Below are 14,178 nucleotides of genomic sequence, written 5' to 3' on the forward strand. Positions count from 1 at the left end.
GATCAAACAAGAGGTTGCAAATCAGCTTCAATTGCTTACTGCCATCTCAGTCGCTTGCAGAAGGTGCCTCACCCTATGTCATACAATGGCGAGTTGCCTCTATTACCAAAGCGGCGGCGGCGCCGACGACGACGACAACCGCGAGGGTCTCTACCAGGGGTAGAAAATACATCACAAGAACTAAGTATTCCACGTCGGCATTCTCCGGAGACTGCCAAAAGCAGCAGTTTCTGGTGCCTACTTTAATAGCACCATTCGCACTATTCATTTGCGAGAGCATTTCTTAAATACCGAACCCGTTCATAATTTTTTTATATCCTTGACCGCTTTTTTCGAAAGATCTACGTTAGAAGGGGCTGTTACAAAATTCTTTTGCCTCCTGTGAGGATCGAACTCACGACCTCTGGTTTACTAGACCAGCGCTCTGCCACTGAGCTAAGAAGGCGCCGCCTAGTGCGCATTTCGGGTACTTCAATCTTATGGACCAGTCAATCGGAGCCCTTCAGCTGGAAACGCACCGCATTAGCGACCATTATTTGTATTTAGTTAGCACAGCTGCTGCTTTCCTACACATCTCACACGATATCGATGTACGCCTAAAATTCCAAAACAACACTTTTATTTCATTTCAGAGCTACTTTCAGCTTCAAAAACCATTCCTCTGATATTCATACGAAGCTAGGCATCGTCGTAACCCGTTACGTTGATTACGCAAGGCTCACGAGAGGGGCGCAGGTTGCATCCGCGTAGACACAAAATTTTGCGCCGCCCAGCGTGGGGCTCGAACCCACGACCCTGAGATTAAGAGTCTCATGCTCTACCGACTGAGCTAGCCGGGCTCCACACAACGCGTCACGAGCCATACAGTATTTATGCGACCTGCGACCATCTATGGAAGATCCTTTTGACTACAGCTTATTTCCTGCTGCCACAAATGAGCTACAATTCCTATTCAATGAAATAAATTTTCCGAAAGGCATCAAATCTACTTGAAATGATACGTGGCTATCAGCACCATTATTCAACACACATGCTCGACTGTGCGCAGACGCCTGTGGCGCAGCTCTTGGGTCCTGAGTCAGACGCAGTAGTTCCAAAAATCTCTCCTGATCGGCACTGTGCCGAAAATTTCGCTACACAACCCCTTTGTCTTGCTTGAGCTTCATGTAGACGCCGGTTTGCAGCCAGGAAGCGGACAGCAGCAACTTTCAACTAGATTTGTAGTATTCAAACAACTCAGTAAAACAGCATGCATCTTTTGCAGAACTGGAAAAACTCGACCGTGACAGGATTCGAACCTGCAATCTTCGGATCCGAAGTCCGACGCCTTATCCATTAGGCCACACGGTCGCTGGCGCAATATGCTTCCCCACACACACCTCATTGTCGCCATTTGTACGCTTGCCGGAATGAATTTCCCATCTTTGACGCAATTCTCCATCTCCAATTTCAGTACTAAAAAGGCGACGCTACTTCTTGCTGTGTCCCATCGCAAGTTACATTCAAGCCCTTGTGACGCTGATCAAACAAGAGGTTGCAAATCAGCTTCAATTGCTTACTGCCATCTCAGTCGCTTGCAGAAGGTGCCTCACCCTATGTCATACAATGGCGAGTTGCCTCTATTACCAAAGCGGCGGCGGCGCCGACGACGACGACAACCGCGAGGGTCTCTACCAGGGGTAGAAAATACATCACAAGAACTAAGTATTCCACGTCGGCATTCTCCGGAGACTGCCAAAAGCAGCAGTTTCTGGTGCCTACTTTAATAGCACCATTCGCACTATTCATTTGCGAGAGCATTTCTTAAATACCGAACCCGTTCATAATTTTTTTATATCCTTGACCGCTTTTTTCGAAAGATCTACGTTAGAAGGGGCTGTTACAAAATTCTTTTGCCTCCTGTGAGGATCGAACTCACGACCTCTGGTTTACTAGACCAGCGCTCTGCCACTGAGCTAAGAAGGCGCCGCCTAGTGCGCATTTCGGGTACTTCAATCTTATGGACCAGTCAATCGGAGCCCTTCAGCTGGAAACGCACCGCATTAGCGACCATTATTTGTATTTAGTTAGCACAGCTGCTGCTTTCCTACACATCTCACACGATATCGATGTACGCCTAAAATTCCAAAACAACACTTTTATTTCATTTCAGAGCTACTTTCAGCTTCAAAAACCATTCCTCTGATATTCATACGAAGCTAGGCATCGTCGTAACCCGTTACGTTCATTACGCAAGGCTCACGAGAGGGGCGCAGGTTGCATCCGCGTAGACACAAAATTTTGCGCCGCCCAGCGTGGGGCTCGAACCCACGACCCTGAGATTAAGAGCCTCCTGCTCTACCGACTGAGCTAGCCGGGCTCCACACAACGCGTCACGAGCCATACAGTATTTATGCGACCTGCGACCATCTATGGAAGATCCTTTTGACTACAGCTTATTTCCTGCTGCCACAAATGAGCTACAATTCCTATTCAATGAAATGAATTTTCCGAAAGGCATCAAATCTACTTGAAATGATACGTGGCTATCAGCACCATTATTCAACACACATGCTCGACTGTGCGCAGACGCCTGTGGCGCAGCTCTTGGGTCCTGAGTCAGACGCAGTAGTTCCAAAAATCTCTCCTGATCGGCACTGTGCCGAAAATTTCGCTACACAACCCCTTTGTCTTGCTTGAGCTTCATGTAGACGCCGGTTTGCAGCCAGGAAGCGGACAGCAGCAACTTTCAACTAGATTTGTAGTACTCAAACAACTCAGTAAAACAGCATGCGTCTTTTGCAGAACTGGAAAAACTCGACCGTGACAGGATTCGAACCTGCAATCTTCGGATCCGAAGTCCGACGCCTTATCCATTAGGCCACACGGTCACTGGCGCAATATGCTTCCCCACACACACCTCATTGTCGCCATTTGTACGCTTGCCGGAATGAATTTCCCATCTTTGACGCAATTCTCCATCTCCAATTTCAGTACTAAAAAGGCGACGCTACTTCTTGCTGTGTCCCATCGCAAGTTACATTCAAGCCCTTGTGACGCTGATCAAACAAGAGGTTGCAAATCAGCTTCAATTGCTTACTACCATCTCAGTCGCTTGCAGAAGGTGCCTCACCCTATGTCATACAATGGCGAATTGCCTCTATTACCAAAGCGGCGGCGGCGCCGACGACGACGACAACCGCGAGGGTCTCTACCAGGGGTAGAAAATACATCACAAGAACTAAGTATTCCACGTCGGCATTCTCCGGAGACTGCCAAAAGCAGCAGTTTCTGGTGCCTACTTTAATAGCACCATTCGCACTATTCATTTGCGAGAGCATTTCTTAAATACCGAACCCGTTCATAATTTTTTTATATCCTTGACCGCTTTTTTCGAAAGATCTACGTTAGAAGGGGCTGTTACAAAATTCTTTTGCCTCCTGTGAGGATCGAACTCACGACCTCTGGTTTACTAGACCAGCGCTCTGCCACTGAGCTAAGAAGGCGCCGCCTAGTGCGCATTTCGGGTACTTCAATCTTATGGACCAGTCAATCGGAGCCCTTCAGCTGGAAACGCACCGCATTAGCGACCATTATTTGTATTTAGTTAGCACAGCTGCTGCTTTCCTACACATCTCACACGATATCGATGTACGCCTAAAATTCCAAAACAACACTTTTATTTCATTTCAGAGCTACTTTCAGCTTCAAAAACCATTCCTCTGATATTCATACGAAGCTAGGCATCGTCGTAACCCGTTACGTTCATTACGCAAGGCTCACGAGAGGGGCGCAGGTTGCATCCGCGTAGACACAAAATTTTGCGCCGCCCAGCGTGGGGCTCGAACCCACGACCCTGAGATTAAGAGTCTCCTGCTCTACCGACTGAGCTAGCCGGGCTCCACACAACGCGTCACGAGCCATACAGTATTTATGCGACCTGCGACCATCTATGGAAGATCCTTTTGACTACAGCTTATTTCCTGCTGCCACAAATGAGCTACAATTCCTATTCAATGAAATGAATTTTCCGAAAGGCATCAAATCTACTTGAAATGATACGTGGCTATCAGCACCATTATTCAACACACATGCTCGACTGTGCGCAGACGCCTGTGGCGCAGCTCTTGGGTCCTGAGTCAGACGCAGTAGTTCCAAAAATCTCTCCTGATCGGCACTGTGCCGAAAATTTCGCTACACAACCCCTTTGTCTTGCTTGAGCTTCATGTAGACGCCGGTTTGCAGCCAGGAAGCGGACAGCAGCAACTTTCAACTAGATTTGTAGTACTCAAACAACTCAGTAAAACAGCATGCGTCTTTTGCAGAACTGGAAAAACTCGACCGTGACAGGATTCGAACCTGCAATCTTCGGATCCGAAGTCCGACGCCTTATCCATTAGGCCACACGGTCACTGGCGCAATATGCTTCCCCACACACACCTCATTGTCGCCATTTGTACGCTTGCCGGAATGAATTTCCCATCTTTGACGCAATTCTCCATCTCCAATTTCAGTACTAAAAAGGCGACGCTACTTCTTGCTGTGTCCCATCGCAAGTTACATTCAAGCCCTTGTGACGCTGATCAAACAAGAGGTTGCAAATCAGCTTCAATTGCTTACTACCATCTCAGTCGCTTGCAGAAGGTGCCTCACCCTATGTCATACAATGGCGAGTTGCCTCTATTACCAAAGCGGCGGCGGCGCCGACGACGACGACAACCGCGAGGGTCTCTACCAGGGGTAGAAAATACATCACAAGAACTAAGTATTCCACGTCGGCATTCTCCGGAGACTGCCAAAAGCAGCAGTTTCTGGTGCCTACTTTAATAGCACCATTCGCACTATTCATTTGCGAGAGCATTTCTTAAATACCGAACCCGTTCATAATTTTTTTATATCCTTGACCGCTTTTTTCGAAAGATCTACGTTAGAAGGGGCTGTTACAAAATTCTTTTGCCTCCTGTGAGGATCGAACTCACGACCTCTGGTTTACTAGACCAGCGCTCTGCCACTGAGCTAAGAAGGCGCCGCCTAGTGCGCATTTCGGGTACTTCAATCTTATGGACCAGTCAATCGGAGCCCTTCAGCTGGAAACGCACCGCATTAGCGACCATTATTTGTATTTAGTTAGCACAGCTGCTGCTTTCCTACACATCTCACACGATATCGATGTACGCCTAAAATTCCAAAACAACACTTTTATTTCATTTCAGAGCTACTTTCAGCTTCAAAAACCATTCCTCTGATATTCATACGAAGCTAGGCATCGTCGTAACCCGTTACGTTCATTACGCAAGGCTCACGAGAGGGGCGCAGGTTGCATCCGCGTAGACACAAAATTTTGCGCCGCCCAGCGTGGGGCTCGAACCCACGACCCTGAGATTAAGAGTCTCATGCTCTACCGACTGAGCTAGCCGGGCTCCACACAACGCGTCACGAGCCATACAGTATTTATGCGACCTGCGACCATCTATGGAAGATCCTTTTGACTACAGCTTATTTCCTGCTGCCACAAATGAGCTACAATTCCTATTCAATGAAATAAATTTTCCGAAAGGCATCAAATCTACTTGAAATGATACGTGGCTATCAGCACCATTATTCAACACACATGCTCGACTGTGCGCAGACGCCTGTGGCGCAGCTCTTGGGTCCTGAGTCAGACGCAGTAGTTCCAAAAATCTCTCCTGATCGGCACTGTGCCGAAAATTTCGCTACACAACCCCTTTGTCTTGCTTGAGCTTCATGTAGACGCCGGTTTGCAGCCAGGAAGCGGACAGCAGCAACTTTCAACTAGATTTGTAGTACTCAAACAACTCAGTAAAACAGCATGCGTCTTTTGCAGAACTGGAAAAACTCGACCGTGACAGGATTCGAACCTGCAATCTTCGGATCCGAAGTCCGACGCCTTATCCATTAGGCCACACGGTCACTGGCGCAATATGCTTCCCCACACACACCTCATTGTCGCCATTTGTACGCTTGCCGGAATGAATTTCCCATCTTTGACGCAATTCTCCATCTCCAATTTCAGTACTAAAAAGGCGACGCTACTTCTTGCTGTGTCCCATCGCAAGTTACATTCAAGCCCTTGTGACGCTGATCAAACAAGAGGTTGCAAATCAGCTTCAATTGCTTACTACCATCTCAGTCGCTTGCAGAAGGTGCCTCACCCTATGTCATACAATGGCGAGTTGCCTCTATTACCAAAGCGGCGGCGGCGCCGACGACGACGACAACCGCGAGGGTCTCTACCAGGGGTAGAAAATACATCACAAGAACTAAGTATTCCACGTCGGCATTCTCCGGAGACTGCCAAAAGCAGCAGTTTCTGGTGCCTACTTTAACAGCACCATTCGCACTATTCATTTGCGAGAGCATTTCTTAAATACCGAACCCGTTCATAATTTTTTTATATCCTTGACCGCTTTTTTCGAAAGATCTACGTTAGAAGGGGCTGTTACAAAATTCTTTTGCCTCCTGTGAGGATCGAACTCACGACCTCTGGTTTACTAGACCAGCGCTCTGCCACTGAGCTAAGAAGGCGCCGCCTAGTGCGCATTTCGGGTACTTCAATCTTATGGACCAGTCAATCGGAGCCCTTCAGCTGGAAACGCACCGCATTAGCGACCATTATTTGTATTTAGTTAGCACAGCTGCTGCTTTCCTACACATCTCACACGATATCGATGTACGCCTAAAATTCCAAAACAACACTTTTATTTCATTTCAGAGCTACTTTCAGCTTCAAAAACCATTCCTCTGATATTCATACGAAGCTAGGCATCGTCGTAACCCGTTACGTTCATTACGCAAGGCTCACGAGAGGGGCGCAGGTTGCATCCGCGTAGACACAAAATTTTGCGCCGCCCAGCGTGGGGCTCGAACCCACGACCCTGAGATTAAGAGTCTCATGCTCTACCGACTGAGCTAGCCGGGCTCCACACAACGCGTCACGAGCCATACAGTATTTATGCGACCTGCGACCATCTATGGAAGATCCTTTTGACTACAGCTTATTTCCTGCTGCCACAAATGAGCTACAATTCCTATTCAATGAAATAAATTTTCCGAAAGGCATCAAATCTACTTGAAATGATACGTGGCTATCAGCACCATTATTCAACACACATGCTCGACTGTGCGCAGACGCCTGTGGCGCAGCTCTTGGGTCCTGAGTCAGACGCAGTAGTTCCAAAAATCTCTCCTGATCGGCACTGTGCCGAAAATTTCGCTACACAACCCCTTTGTCTTGCTTGAGCTTCATGTAGACGCCGGTTTGCAGCCAGGAAGCGGACAGCAGCAACTTTCAACTAGATTTGTAGTATTCAAACAAATCAGTAAAACAGCATGCATCTTTTGCAGAACTGGAAAAACTCGACCGTGACAGGATTCGAACCTGCAATCTTCGGATCCGAAGTCCGACGCCTTATCCATTAGGCCACACGGTCACTGGCGCAATATGCTTCCCCACACACACCTCATTGTCGCCATTTGTACGCTTGCCGGAATGAATTTCCCATCTTTGACGCAATTCTCCATCTCCAATTTCAGTACTAAAAAGGCGACGCTACTTCTTGCTGTGTCCCATCGCAAGTTACATTCAAGCCCTTGTGACGCTGATCAAACAAGAGGTTGCAAATCAGCTTCAATTGCTTACTGCCATCTCAGTCGCTTGCAGAAGGTGCCTCACCCTATGTCATACAATGGCGAGTTGCCTCTATTACCAAAGCGGCGGCGGCGCCGACGACGACGACAACCGCGAGGGTCTCTACCAGGGGTAGAAAATACATCACAAGAACTAAGTATTCCACGTCGGCATTCTCCGGAGACTGCCAAAAGCAGCAGTTTCTGGTGCCTACTTTAATAGCACCATTCGCACTATTCATTTGCGAGAGCATTTCTTAAATACCGAACCCGTTCATAATTTTTTTATATCCTTGACCGCTTTTTTCGAAAGATCTACGTTAGAAGGGGCTGTTACAAAATTCTTTTGCCTCCTGTGAGGATCGAACTCACGACCTCTGGTTTACTAGACCAGCGCTCTGCCACTGAGCTAAGAAGGCGCCGCCTAGTGCGCATTTCGGGTACTTCAATCTTATGGACCAGTCAATCGGAGCCCTTCAGCTGGAAACGCACCGCATTAGCGACCATTATTTGTATTTAGTTAGCACAGCTGCTGCTTTCCTACACATCTCACACGATATCGATGTACGCCTAAAATTCCAAAACAACACTTTTATTTCATTTCAGAGCTACTTTCAGCTTCAAAAACCATTCCTCTGATATTCATACGAAGCTAGGCATCGTCGTAACCCGTTACGTTCATTACGCAAGGCTCACGAGAGGGGCGCAGGTTGCATCCGCGTAGACACAAAATTTTGCGCCGCCCAGCGTGGGGCTCGAACCCACGACCCTGAGATTAAGAGTCTCCTGCTCTACCGACTGAGCTAGCCGGGCTCCACACAACGCGTCACGAGCCATACAGTATTTATGCGACCTGCGACCATCTATGGAAGATCCTTTTGACTACAGCTTATTTCCTGCTGCCACAAATGAGCTACAATTCCTATTCAATGAAATGAATTTTCCGAAAGGCATCAAATCTACTTGAAATGATACGTGGCTATCAGCACCATTATTCAACACACATGCTCGACTGTGCGCAGACGCCTGTGGCGCAGCTCTTGGGTCCTGAGTCAGACGCAGTAGTTCCAAAAATCTCTCCTGATCGGCACTGTGCCGAAAATTTCGCTACACAACCCCTTTGTCTTGCTTGAGCTTCATGTAGACGCCGGTTTGCAGCCAGGAAGCGGACAGCAGCAACTTTCAACTAGATTTGTAGTACTCAAACAACTCAGTAAAACAGCATGCGTCTTTTGCAGAACTGGAAAAACTCGACCGTGACAGGATTCGTACCTGCAATCTTCGGATCCGAAGTCCGACGCCTTATCCATTAGGCCACACGGTCACTGGCGCAATATGCTTCCCCACACACACCTCATTGTCGCCATTTGTACGCTTGCCGGAATGAATTTCCCATCTTTGACGCAATTCTCCATCTCCAATTTCAGTACTAAAAAGGCGACGCTACTTCTTGCTGTGTCCCATCGCAAGTTACATTCAAGCCCTTGTGACGCTGATCAAACAAGAGGTTGCAAATCAGCTTCAATTGCTTACTACCATCTCAGTCGCTTGCAGAAGGTGCCTCACCCTATGTCATACAATGGCGAATTGCCTCTATTACCAAAGCGGCGGCGGCGCCGACGACGACGACAACCGCGAGGGTCTCTACCAGGGGTAGAAAATACATCACAAGAACTAAGTATTCCACGTCGGCATTCTCCGGAGACTGCCAAAAGCAGCAGTTTCTGGTGCCTACTTTAATAGCACCATTCGCACTATTCATTTGCGAGAGCATTTCTTAAATACCGAACCCGTTCATAATTTTTTTATATCCTTGACCGCTTTTTTCGAAAGATCTACGTTAGAAGGGGCTGTTACAAAATTCTTTTGCCTCCTGTGAGGATCGAACTCACGACCTCTGGTTTACTAGACCAGCGCTCTGCCACTGAGCTAAGAAGGCGCCGCCTAGTGCGCATTTCGGGTACTTCAATCTTATGGACCAGTCAATCGGAGCCCTTCAGCTGGAAACGCACCGCATTAGCGACCATTATTTGTATTTAGTTAGCACAGCTGCTGCTTTCCTACACATCTCACACGATATCGATGTACGCCTAAAATTCCAAAACAACACTTTTATTTCATTTCAGAGCTACTTTCAGCTTCAAAAACCATTCCTCTGATATTCATACGAAGCTAGGCATCGTCGTAACCCGTTACGTTCATTACGCAAGGCTCACGAGAGGGGCGCAGGTTGCATCCGCGTAGACACAAAATTTTGCGCCGCCCAGCGTGGGGCTCGAACCCACGACCCTGAGATTAAGAGTCTCCTGCTCTACCGACTGAGCTAGCCGGGCTCCACACAACGCGTCACGAGCCATACAGTATTTATGCGACCTGCGACCATCTATGGAAGATCCTTTTGACTACAGCTTATTTCCTGCTGCCACAAATGAGCTACAATTCCTATTCAATGAAATGAATTTTCCGAAAGGCATCAAATCTACTTGAAATGATACGTGGCTATCAGCACCATTATTCAACACACATGCTCGACTGTGCGCAGACGCCTGTGGCGCAGCTCTTGGGTCCTGAGTCAGACGCAGTAGTTCCAAAAATCTCTCCTGATCGGCACTGTGCCGAAAATTTCGCTACACAACCCCTTTGTCTTGCTTGAGCTTCATGTAGACGCCGGTTTGCAGCCAGGAAGCGGACAGCAGCAACTTTCAACTAGATTTGTAGTACTCAAACAACTCAGTAAAACAGCATGCGTCTTTTGCAGAACTGGAAAAACTCGACCGTGACAGGATTCGTACCTGCAATCTTCGGATCCGAAGTCCGATGCCTTATCCATTAGGCCACACGGTCACTGGCGCAATATGCTTCCCCACACACACCTCATTGTCGCCATTTGTACGCTTGCCGGAATGAATTTCCCATCTTTGACGCAATTCTCCATCTCCAATTTCAGTACTAAAAAGGCGACGCTACTTCTTGCTGTGTCCCATCGCAAGTTACATTCAAGCCCTTGTGACGCTGATCAAACAAGAGGTTGCAAATCAGCTTCAATTGCTTACTACCATCTCAGTCGCTTGCAGAAGGTGCCTCACCCTATGTCATACAATGGCGAGTTGCCTCTATTACCAAAGCGGCGGCGGCGCCGACGACGACGACAACCGCGAGGGTCTCTACCAGGGGTAGAAAATACATCACAAGAACTAAGTATTCCACGTCGGCATTCTCCGGAGACTGCCAAAAGCAGCAGTTTCTGGTGCCTACTTTAATAGCACCATTCGCACTATTCATTTGCGAGAGCATTTCTTAAATACCGAACCCGTTCATAATTTTTTTATATCCTTGACCGCTTTTTTCGAAAGATCTACGTTAGAAGGGGCTGTTACAAAATTCTTTTGCCTCCTGTGAGGATCGAACTCACGACCTCTGGTTTACTAGACCAGCGCTCTGCCACTGAGCTAAGAAGGCGCCGCCTAGTGCGCATTTCGGGTACTTCAATCTTATGGACCAGTCAATCGGAGCCCTTCAGCTGGAAACGCACCGCATTAGCGACCATTATTTGTATTTAGTTAGCACAGCTGCTGCTTTCCTACACATCTCACACGATATCGATGTACGCCTAAAATTCCAAAACAACACTTTTATTTCATTTCAGAGCTACTTTCAGCTTCAAAAACCATTCCTCTGATATTCATACGAAGCTAGGCATCGTCGTAACCCGTTACGTTCATTACGCAAGGCTCACGAGAGGGGCGCAGGTTGCATCCGCGTAGACACAAAATTTTGCGCCGCCCAGCGTGGGGCTCGAACCCACGACCCTGAGATTAAGAGTCTCATGCTCTACCGACTGAGCTAGCCGGGCTCCACACAACGCGTCACGAGCCATACAGTATTTATGCGACCTGCGACCATCTATGGAAGATCCTTTTGACTACAGCTTATTTCCTGCTGCCACAAATGAGCTACAATTCCTATTCAATGAAATAAATTTTCCGAAAGGCATCAAATCTACTTGAAATGATACGTGGCTATCAGCACCATTATTCAACACACATGCTCGACTGTGCGCAGACGCCTGTGGCGCAGCTCTTGGGTCCTGAGTCAGACGCAGTAGTTCCAAAAATCTCTCCTGATCGGCACTGTGCCGAAAATTTCGCTACACAACCCCTTTGTCTTGCTTGAGCTTCATGTAGACGCCGGTTTGCAGCCAGGAAGCGGACAGCAGCAACTTTCAACTAGATTTGTAGTACTCAAACAACTCAGTAAAACAGCATGCATCTTTTGCAGAACTGGAAAAACTCGACCGTGACAGGATTCGAACCTGCAATCTTCGGATCCGAAGTCCGACGCCTTATCCATTAGGCCACACGGTCACTGGCGCAATATGCTTCCCCACACACACCTCATTGTCGCCATTTGTACGCTTGCCGGAATGAATTTCCCATCTTTGACGCAATTCTCCATCTCCAATTTCAGTACTAAAAAGGCGACGCTACTTCTTGCTGTGTCCCATCGCAAGTTACATTCAAGCCCTTGTGACGCTGATCAAACAAGAGGTTGCAAATCAGCTTCAATTGCTTACTGCCATCTCAGTCGCTTGCAGAAGGTGCCTCACCCTATGTCATACAATGGCGAGTTGCCTCTATTACCAAAGCGGCGGCGGCGCCGACGACGACGACAACCGCGAGGGTCTCTACCAGGGGTAGAAAATACATCACAAGAACTAAGTATTCCACGTCGGCATTCTCCGGAGACTGCCAAAAGCAGCAGTTTCTGGTGCCTACTTTAATAGCACCATTCGCACTATTCATTTGCGAGAGCATTTCTTAAATACCGAACCCATTCATAATTTTTTATATCCTTGACCGCTTTTTTCGAAAGATCTACGTTAGAAGGGGCTGTTACAAAATTCTTTTGCCTCCTGTGAGGATCGAACTCACGACCTCTGGTTTACTAGACCAGCGCTCTGCCACTGAGCTAAGAAGGCGCCGCCTAGTGCGCATTTCGGGTACTTCAATCTTATGGACCAGTCAATCGGAGCCCTTCAGCTGGAAACGCACCGCATTAGCGACCATTATTTGTATTTAGTTAGCACAGCTGCTGCTTTCCTACACATCTCACACGATATCGATGTACGCCTAAAATTCCAAAACAACACTTTTATTTCATTTCAGAGCTACTTTCAGCTTCAAAAACCATTCCTCTGATATTCATACGAAGCTAGGCATCGTCGTAACCCGTTACGTTCATTACGCAAGGCTCACGAGAGGGGCGCAGGTTGCATCCGCGTAGACACAAAATTTTGCGCCGCCCAGCGTGGGGCTCGAACCCACGACCCTGAGATTAAGAGTCTCATGCTCTACCGACTGAGCTAGCCGGGCTCCACACAACGCGTCACGAGCCATACAGTATTTATGCGACCTGCGACCATCTATGGAAGATCCTTTTGACTACAGCTTATTTCCTGCTGCCACAAATGAGCTACAATTCCTATTCAATGAAATAAATTTTCCGAAAGGCATCAAATCTACTTGAAATGATACGTGGCTATCAGCACCATTATTCAACACACATGCTCGACTGTGCGCAGACGCCTGTGGCGCAGCTCTTGGGTCCTGAGTCAGACGCAGTAGTTCCAAAAATCTCTCCTGATCGGCACTGTGCCGAAAATTTCGCTACACAACCCCTTTGTCTTGCTTGAGCTTCATGTAGACGCCGGTTTGCAGCCAGGAAGCGGACAGCAGCAACTTTCAACTAGATTTGTAGTACTCAAACAACTCAGTAAAACAGCATGCGTCTTTTGCAGAACTGGAAAAACTCGACCGTGACAGGATTCGAACCTGCAATCTTCGGATCCGAAGTCCGACGCCTTATCCATTAGGCCACACGGTCACTGGCGCAATATGCTTCCCCACACACACCTCATTGTCGCCATTTGTACGCTTGCCGGAATGAATTTCCCATCTTTGACGCAATTCTCCATCTCCAATTTCAGTACTAAAAAGGCGACGCTACTTCTTGCTGTGTCCCATCGCAAGTTACATTCAAGCCCTTGTGACGCTGATCAAACAAGAGGTTGCAAATCAGCTTCAATTGCTTACTACCATCTCAGTCGCTTGCAGAAGGTGCCTCACCCTATGTCATACAATGGCGAGTTGCCTCTATTACCAAAGCGGCGGCGGCGCCGACGACGACGACAACCGCGAGGGTCTCTACCAGGGGTAGAAAATACATCACAAGAACTAAGTATTCCACGTCGGCATTCTCCGGAGACTGCCAAAAGCAGCAGTTTCTGGTGCCTACTTTAACAGCACCATTCGCACTATTCATTTGCGAGAGCATTTCTTAAATACCGAACCCGTTCATAATTTTTTTATATCCTTGACCGCTTTTTTCGAAAGATCTACGTTAGAAGGGGCTGTTACAAAATTCTTTTGCCTCCTGTGAGGATCGAACTCACGACCTCTGGTTTACTAGACCAGCGCTCTGCCACTGAGCTAAGAAGGCGCCGCCTAGTGCGCATTTCGGGTACTTCAATCTTATGGACCAGTCAATCGGAGC

At 47.8% G+C, this 14,178-nt stretch overlaps 28 non-coding genes across 28 annotated transcripts; all 28 read right to left on the bottom strand.

Annotated features, from left to right (window-relative positions):
• Positions 1-373: 373 nt before the first annotated feature.
• On the bottom strand, positions 374-445 carry Trnat-agu. The gene has a single exon. It is a non-coding gene; the product is annotated as a tRNA-Thr (tRNA).
• A 321-nt stretch (positions 446-766) lies between these two features.
• Positions 767-839, bottom strand: Trnak-cuu. Its single transcript has one exon. It is a non-coding gene; the product is annotated as a tRNA-Lys (tRNA).
• A 438-nt stretch (positions 840-1,277) lies between these two features.
• Positions 1,278-1,350, bottom strand: Trnar-ucg. Its single transcript has one exon. It is a non-coding gene; the product is annotated as a tRNA-Arg (tRNA).
• Positions 1,351-1,893: 543 nt separating this feature from the next.
• Positions 1,894-1,965, bottom strand: Trnat-agu. The gene has a single exon. It is a non-coding gene; the product is annotated as a tRNA-Thr (tRNA).
• Positions 1,966-2,286: 321 nt separating this feature from the next.
• Positions 2,287-2,359, bottom strand: Trnak-cuu. The gene has a single exon. It is a non-coding gene; the product is annotated as a tRNA-Lys (tRNA).
• Positions 2,360-2,797: 438 nt separating this feature from the next.
• On the bottom strand, positions 2,798-2,870 carry Trnar-ucg. The gene has a single exon. It is a non-coding gene; the product is annotated as a tRNA-Arg (tRNA).
• Positions 2,871-3,413: 543 nt separating this feature from the next.
• On the bottom strand, positions 3,414-3,485 carry Trnat-agu. The gene has a single exon. It is a non-coding gene; the product is annotated as a tRNA-Thr (tRNA).
• A 321-nt stretch (positions 3,486-3,806) lies between these two features.
• On the bottom strand, positions 3,807-3,879 carry Trnak-cuu. Its single transcript has one exon. It is a non-coding gene; the product is annotated as a tRNA-Lys (tRNA).
• A 438-nt stretch (positions 3,880-4,317) lies between these two features.
• Trnar-ucg lies at positions 4,318-4,390 on the bottom strand. Its single transcript has one exon. It is a non-coding gene; the product is annotated as a tRNA-Arg (tRNA).
• A 543-nt stretch (positions 4,391-4,933) lies between these two features.
• Positions 4,934-5,005, bottom strand: Trnat-agu. The gene has a single exon. It is a non-coding gene; the product is annotated as a tRNA-Thr (tRNA).
• Positions 5,006-5,326: 321 nt separating this feature from the next.
• Positions 5,327-5,399, bottom strand: Trnak-cuu. The gene has a single exon. It is a non-coding gene; the product is annotated as a tRNA-Lys (tRNA).
• A 438-nt stretch (positions 5,400-5,837) lies between these two features.
• Positions 5,838-5,910, bottom strand: Trnar-ucg. Its single transcript has one exon. It is a non-coding gene; the product is annotated as a tRNA-Arg (tRNA).
• A 543-nt stretch (positions 5,911-6,453) lies between these two features.
• On the bottom strand, positions 6,454-6,525 carry Trnat-agu. Its single transcript has one exon. It is a non-coding gene; the product is annotated as a tRNA-Thr (tRNA).
• A 321-nt stretch (positions 6,526-6,846) lies between these two features.
• Positions 6,847-6,919, bottom strand: Trnak-cuu. Its single transcript has one exon. It is a non-coding gene; the product is annotated as a tRNA-Lys (tRNA).
• Positions 6,920-7,357: 438 nt separating this feature from the next.
• On the bottom strand, positions 7,358-7,430 carry Trnar-ucg. Its single transcript has one exon. It is a non-coding gene; the product is annotated as a tRNA-Arg (tRNA).
• A 543-nt stretch (positions 7,431-7,973) lies between these two features.
• Trnat-agu lies at positions 7,974-8,045 on the bottom strand. Its single transcript has one exon. It is a non-coding gene; the product is annotated as a tRNA-Thr (tRNA).
• Positions 8,046-8,366: 321 nt separating this feature from the next.
• Trnak-cuu lies at positions 8,367-8,439 on the bottom strand. Its single transcript has one exon. It is a non-coding gene; the product is annotated as a tRNA-Lys (tRNA).
• Positions 8,440-8,877: 438 nt separating this feature from the next.
• On the bottom strand, positions 8,878-8,950 carry Trnar-ucg. The gene has a single exon. It is a non-coding gene; the product is annotated as a tRNA-Arg (tRNA).
• Positions 8,951-9,493: 543 nt separating this feature from the next.
• Trnat-agu lies at positions 9,494-9,565 on the bottom strand. Its single transcript has one exon. It is a non-coding gene; the product is annotated as a tRNA-Thr (tRNA).
• Positions 9,566-9,886: 321 nt separating this feature from the next.
• Trnak-cuu lies at positions 9,887-9,959 on the bottom strand. Its single transcript has one exon. It is a non-coding gene; the product is annotated as a tRNA-Lys (tRNA).
• A 438-nt stretch (positions 9,960-10,397) lies between these two features.
• Positions 10,398-10,470, bottom strand: Trnar-ucg. Its single transcript has one exon. It is a non-coding gene; the product is annotated as a tRNA-Arg (tRNA).
• A 543-nt stretch (positions 10,471-11,013) lies between these two features.
• Trnat-agu lies at positions 11,014-11,085 on the bottom strand. Its single transcript has one exon. It is a non-coding gene; the product is annotated as a tRNA-Thr (tRNA).
• A 321-nt stretch (positions 11,086-11,406) lies between these two features.
• Positions 11,407-11,479, bottom strand: Trnak-cuu. Its single transcript has one exon. It is a non-coding gene; the product is annotated as a tRNA-Lys (tRNA).
• Positions 11,480-11,917: 438 nt separating this feature from the next.
• On the bottom strand, positions 11,918-11,990 carry Trnar-ucg. Its single transcript has one exon. It is a non-coding gene; the product is annotated as a tRNA-Arg (tRNA).
• Positions 11,991-12,532: 542 nt separating this feature from the next.
• Positions 12,533-12,604, bottom strand: Trnat-agu. Its single transcript has one exon. It is a non-coding gene; the product is annotated as a tRNA-Thr (tRNA).
• Positions 12,605-12,925: 321 nt separating this feature from the next.
• Trnak-cuu lies at positions 12,926-12,998 on the bottom strand. Its single transcript has one exon. It is a non-coding gene; the product is annotated as a tRNA-Lys (tRNA).
• Positions 12,999-13,436: 438 nt separating this feature from the next.
• Positions 13,437-13,509, bottom strand: Trnar-ucg. The gene has a single exon. It is a non-coding gene; the product is annotated as a tRNA-Arg (tRNA).
• A 543-nt stretch (positions 13,510-14,052) lies between these two features.
• Trnat-agu lies at positions 14,053-14,124 on the bottom strand. Its single transcript has one exon. It is a non-coding gene; the product is annotated as a tRNA-Thr (tRNA).
• Positions 14,125-14,178: the final 54 nt, after the last annotated feature.

The sequence above is a fragment of the Schistocerca piceifrons genome, unplaced genomic scaffold, assembly GCF_021461385.2.
Source record: "Schistocerca piceifrons isolate TAMUIC-IGC-003096 unplaced genomic scaffold, iqSchPice1.1 HiC_scaffold_1772, whole genome shotgun sequence".
Taxonomy (NCBI): Eukaryota; Metazoa; Arthropoda; class Insecta; order Orthoptera; family Acrididae; genus Schistocerca; species Schistocerca piceifrons.